This window comes from Grampus griseus (assembly GCF_964374135.1).
Source record: "Grampus griseus genome assembly, chromosome: 13".
In the NCBI taxonomy this organism is placed as follows: Eukaryota; Metazoa; Chordata; class Mammalia; order Artiodactyla; family Delphinidae; genus Grampus; species Grampus griseus.
In genome coordinates this window covers 22762897-22768896 of record NC_139007.1, presented here as the reverse complement: position 1 = coordinate 22768896, position 6000 = coordinate 22762897, and the positions used below count along the sequence as shown (strand labels likewise).

General features: G+C 43.1%; 1 protein-coding gene across 1 annotated transcript in view; it reads left to right on the top strand.

The window, feature by feature from the left end:
* Positions 1 to 885: 885 nt before the first annotated feature.
* Positions 886 to 6000, top strand: part of BACH2 (BTB domain and CNC homolog 2) — a gene marked incomplete at its 3' end in the record, with an annotated part of 152355 nt that continues 147240 nt past the window's right edge. The window contains exon 1 of the mRNA XM_082669125.1: positions 886 to 949. The remainder of the gene's footprint in view (positions 950 to 6000) is intronic.

Sequence of the window (6000 nt, the reverse complement as noted above, 5' to 3'; positions counted from 1 at the left end):
AATCATCTCATTTCAATCAGAATTCTCAAATTTATCATTTGCTTCCTGTATCTTCTTGTTAATACAACCATGTGTTTTTTTTTAATATATAAATTTATTTATTTATTTTTGGCAGTGTTGGGTCTTCGTTGATGCGCGGGGGGCTTTCTCTAGTTGTGGTGAGAGGGGCTACTCTTCGTTGTGGTGTGCAGGCTTCTCATCGTGGTGGCTTCTATTGTTGCGGAGCACGGACTCTAGGTGCACGGGCTTCAGTAGTTGCAGTGCGTGAGCTCGGTAGTTGCAGCACTCGGGCTCTAGGGCACGTGGGCTTCAGTAGTTGTGGCACGCGGGCTCAGTAGTTGTGGTGCATGGGCTTAGTTGCTCCACGGCATGTGGGATCTTCCCGGACCAGGGCTCAGACCCGTGTCTCCTGCATTGGCAGGCAGATTCTTAACCACTGCGCCACCAGGGAAGTCCCGCACGTGTGTCTTTTGAATCAAGGTGTTGTGATTTGTTGAAAGAAAACGTTCATGAGATGAAATAGAGAGATAACTGATTGGACATTGACCTATGTCCAAGCTGCCTTGGGGTTCAGGAGAGCACCCGGTGAGGGATGTGCTTCCCCCTGGCATGAGCCCCAGCATTGATACCTGGATTATTTTATCGTATTCTGTTTAGGTGGACCGGTCCAGAGGCGCACAGTAAGTTAGAGGTCATGGAAGCCGGGAAAGGGATGGGGTATAGCGGGATAGCAGGGGAAAGGGGATAACGTTAACATGCAAGGTTTCCTCTGCTAATGGACTGTCTTCTTCCCCAATCAGGTGGACACTCGCTGACCTGTCACAAGGTTGCCCCACAGAGCTTTGGGGTCCATGTCTGAATGGATTGCCGTAGCCTTCTCTTCTCTCCCTTCGCCCAGTTCCCTGCATCCTAAGACTTGAAGCCAGCACGGGACCTGGAAAAATTACATGTAAGTTTTGACTAAGGTTTCTTTCCTCCAACCAAAGAAGGCTAAGAATTTTCTGAGATGATAATAACAAGGTGTCTTGAGAATTATAATTGAGGAAGGGAACGGGATTAGAATCTGCATATTGGTGGTTCTCTAACTCAGTGGATCTTACACATAAGCTTGCTTCAGAGTCACCTGGAGGGCTTGTTAAAGTCCAGCGTGCTGGGCCTCGTGCCCAGACTACCGGATTCAGGAGACGTGGGGTTGGGGCGTAGGTCTGGAAATTGGCTTTTCTAACAAGTTTCCAGGCAATGCTGATGCAGTTGGTCCAGGAACCTCACTTCGAGAATCACTGCTTTAACTCAAGTGTGACTGAAAGGAGGAATGATAAAGGTAGAAAAGTGTATGAAACTTCACTAAATTAAGATACTTGTGCTTTACTTAATACATGGACTCATCTCTCAGAAGAGAGAATGTTAAGGTCTTCTCAGCACTGTCATCTTTGAAAGTCCAGCCAAGTAGATGTCATTATTCTGTGCCAGCTCGACTCCAGAGACGCGAGTACCAGCCACTCTTTGCCCTTGGCTTTCAACAGGGTTGACTAACAGTGCCGTTAACAGGCTAAAATGACAACTACAGTCCTTTTGCAGGTGTCCTCATCATGCTTTTAGATACACTCAAAAGAGAAAATCCTTTTCCCCCTAGACTGGGAAATATATTGCTCCCTTTCAAAGTGAATCATCCCAGTGTGATCCTTCCTCTCATACACTTAAATGTGACTTGTTTTACACATCACATATGGGAAGGAAGGTGCACCTCTAATAAACAATCCAAGCCAGCAAGTCCAGGGTTTTGTGGGGTTTTAAGTTCTTAGGACTGACATATTTGGAAGATCAGCATGTTACTGCGTTAGCTTTGGAACAAGCCGGTCACCTCTCTGCCGAGGACACGAACAATTTATTCCATGTTAATAGAATAAAGTAGAAGAGTTTGGCTCAACAAATGCATACTAGGGTATATGGGAGTGTACATGCAAATGTACAGGTGTGCCTGTGAACCTATATGCATTTTGTATATTTCTAAGCTTTCAATGTAGGAGTTTTACACAACATGTTTTCCTTTGTTTCATTGAGTCAACGTGAGTGTAAAAATAGTCTGAGTGATGCTGTCCAGGAAATGTTTGAGAAATTTCTGGGCATTTTGAATCTGTGGTTAAGCATTGTGATTTATAACATTATACTTCAATGTGGTAAATGTTATCATTCAAAGTAGCACTAAGGGCTTACAGTTCTTTTATTATAACTCTCTGAAGTTGAGAATAATCACCTTTAATAAAACAACTCCCAAGCAGATATGTAATGAAGGAGCATTATCTAGTGCCTAAACGTTAACAGAGCCCCAAATCCCGGAGATAGATTTAAGTGCATGCGTTTAAAATAAAAATCACAACATCAGACAAATAAGACCCAAAAAGCAAGAGGTGATGAAAGAGTTCTAAAAGGAATTAATCCGGAGCTGTCTTCTGAGAGCTGCCCAAAGGACTGGTAACAGGGTTGGTATTAGGGCTGACAGAGTTGTGAGCGATGTAATTACCTATTATCACTCTACCCTTACCAACTGTAACATCTCCTTCAAGCGCTAATTGGCTATTCCGTACAGCATTCTGGGAAGTTTCAGTTTATGAAGCATCTTCACCAAGAAGTAAAAGAAATGGGTTGGTTCGAAGGCTCCTTCATCTCCCCCCTGCTCTCCTGCTTTGGCGTCTGTGAGTGTCCACGTTTACACTGCAGGTTCTCCTGATAGATGACCTTTGATGTCAGTCAGTTTAATAACTACGAGCCAGTACGGGTAGAAGGCTGCTGTGACACCTCAGGCAACTTGGAGCTGCAGACTCCTGCCGGCCCTGGCGCCACCTGCCTGAAGCTCTCCCTGCAGCCTTGGGTGAAACACTCAAGGCACCAAGTGCCTAGCACAGCTCTATAAAAACATCATGCATGTGGAGGCGAGGGGTGTGTGGGACCCCACGGTGCTTTCCCTGCAGTTTTGCAGTCAACCTGAAACTGCACTAAAACATTAAGTTTATTAATTTAAAAAAACCGAATACCAAACGGTATGATGATTCCTCAAAAATTTAAACACAGAATGACCATGTGATCCAGCAGTTCCACTTCTGGGTATAAAAGAAGTGAAAGCAGGGTCTTGAACAGGTGTTTGTACACTCATGTTCATACAGCATTATTCACAATAGCCTAAAGGTGGAAGCAACTCAAGTTTCTATCAGCAGTGAATGAATAAAGAAAATGTGGTATATACATACAATGGAATATTATTCCGTCTTAAAAATATGAAATTCTGACACATGATCCAACATGGATGAAACATGGAGATACCAAGTGAAATAAGCCAGACACAAAATGACAAATATTATATGATCCCACTTATATGAGGTACCTACACTAGTCAAAGTCATAGTCAGAAAGTATTTAGAAGGGTGGTTGCCAGGCGCTGGGAATAAAGGGGAAAGGGAAGTTAGTATTTAATGGGTACAGAGTTTCACTTTGGGAAGATGGAAATTTTCTGGAGATGGATGGTGGTGATAGTTACACAATAATGTGAATGTACTTAATGCAACTGACCTGTACTCTTAAAAATGATTTACATGGTAAATGTTATGTTATGTGTATTTTACCACACACACAAACCGCCCCCCCCCCCGAATACCAGAGCTTACTTTCCTTCTAAGAATACTGGGCAGAATACTAAGTAGTGCTTGACAGGGATGCTGTAGTTTGGGAGGACGGAAGAAGCACAGATTGCTGTGTTCTTCACACCTCCATCAGCCCTGACACTACCCTGGCCCTCTTTGGGCAAATGTAAGGGACCTGCAGAATGTTAGACTTAAGTCTTAGGAATAGGTTTCCTACCGGGACAAGGACATATTTGTCAGAAACCACTAGGGAAATTTGCCATCAGTGATCATCATCTCTTTCAAAATGCCATTTACACACGCAGGAAAGCTGCTTCACTGTGATGGAGGGGACGTGTACCCTCCTGTGCTCCTGTCATGAGGCTGCTGCAGTTCATGTGAATTGTGTCATCATAAATGAGTCCGTGTACTGCGCCCCGGGATGTGTGCCTAGTGGCGGCAGGTGACAGGTCTTAGCAGTGGAGGCGGATGTGGAAGCAGGAACCAGGGGATATAGACTTGCCACAGACTGAAGCCTAGTAGAAAATGGAAACTTGGAAAGAAAATTAGTAGCAAATAGTTCTCCTGCAACAGGGCTTCTAATTATAATGCCTGTTTGACATTCTCCCAATGAAGTACAGTTCATCCCCCATCACCAAATCTCTGTAATGTTGGGCATTATGGTACCCATAAATCACAAAACAATTGTATGAGTGACCTGCAGGCCTGTGAGAAACATGCAGGATTGAACCCACTAAGTCCACTTGGGTCCTATTTGGTGGGGGGGAGGTGGATTTTGCTTCTTATTCTAGGTTTCTAGAAAGCTGGCCTTGCAGAATGATCAGTGAATTCTCACGGGGCTAGTAGCCGTGTTTCCCTCAGGTCTCCTTTACTTTACTACTTTACTATTTTACTTTACTCCTTTCAGGCCTTGCCCTTAGGTCTGACCAGGGATTGTAATTCCTGAAGAGCGGTGCGTAAGGATCCATAGTTTCAAAGAGCTCAAAAACCTCTGTCCTAAATTATCCCACTTCCTTCTTAAGACATCAGAATCACTTAGATGTGTGAACGTGCTTGTGTGTGCATTATATCCATATACGTACATACATACATGCGTGTGTATGCGCTTGGCTCGAGGAAAAGGTATAACCAAAAAAGCGGTGAAATAAAGTCATCAAAGTTGAAGTACGATACATAGAAATCAGTCGCTCATTCCCACCCCCGACTTCCCAGACCTGCTTAGAAATAAACTCTCCATGCTTTTCACTTAGGTGATGGACAACAGGGCGTAGCAGCAAAGGTTTTGGAGTCACTTGCCATAGGGAGCTGCTAAAATATCAAAAAAACTGGAATTAAAGGTTTTTATAGAAAAGAAAATCCAGGTGAGCAAGGTCTAAGAGAGAGGAGAAGTAGGTGCTTATTCATCTTTGACATCACACGTAGCTACTGGCACCCTAAGCGTGAGTTGAAACGACATGGATATAGACTCTGATCAAAACAAATTCGGCCCCAGGAGTTTGGAGACCATGATTTTTGGATGGACACCCTGACACAGATTCCCCGCAACAGTCACCCAGAGGAAAAGACATGAGGTAGAGAAAACCAACCAAGACCGACCCTCGGGGTCTCTCCTGGTCAGCTCTCATGGCCCCAAGAATCAGATGTGCCTGGTTACAGGCACTGACTTCGTATTTAGCGATGGCTCAGCTACCTGGGACCCGAGTAACCAGAACCCTGAATTAACTAGCCTTCATACTTCCTACCCACCCCCTCCCATACCCCACCCTACCGCTCACATCCCACTTCCCTTTTTCAGTGATAAAGATTCAGAAAACAAGGTAGCTTTGGTTTAGTAAAGGTAGAGAATATACCCTGGAGGATATTTGTAGTTGGTGACACTGACCTGCTGAATCACTGCGAATGGTTAAATCCTTTATAATTAGGAAAAGAAACTGCTTTCGAAACGTTTTCAACAAAAAGCATTTTCTGTCTGTCAATTCACCAAAAAACTGAAACAAACCAAAAACTCATCTTGTCTTCAAATAGTCTAATCAACTGAGGTTTTATTTTTCCTATTTTTGTGTCTTAATAATAATCTAAAAATGTTGACTTAGAGTAGAAAAATATAAAGTTCATTTTTATTCTTGAGAAACCATGCAAGTTTTGGCTTTTACCACCTTTCCAGTGCCAGAGTTTAAATCTCAGATATTCTGTTTACATTTATTCTGTTTATTATGTTTGGAAGCGCTCTAAGAGTTGTGATGTTAACGATAAGATTGGTAATAAAATAATTTCATGAACATATATATTTAGTTCTTATTGTCATTGGGGAACCATTGGCATACTTTTGAAGCCATTCTGGTTCTTTTTTTAAAGAATGTACGTG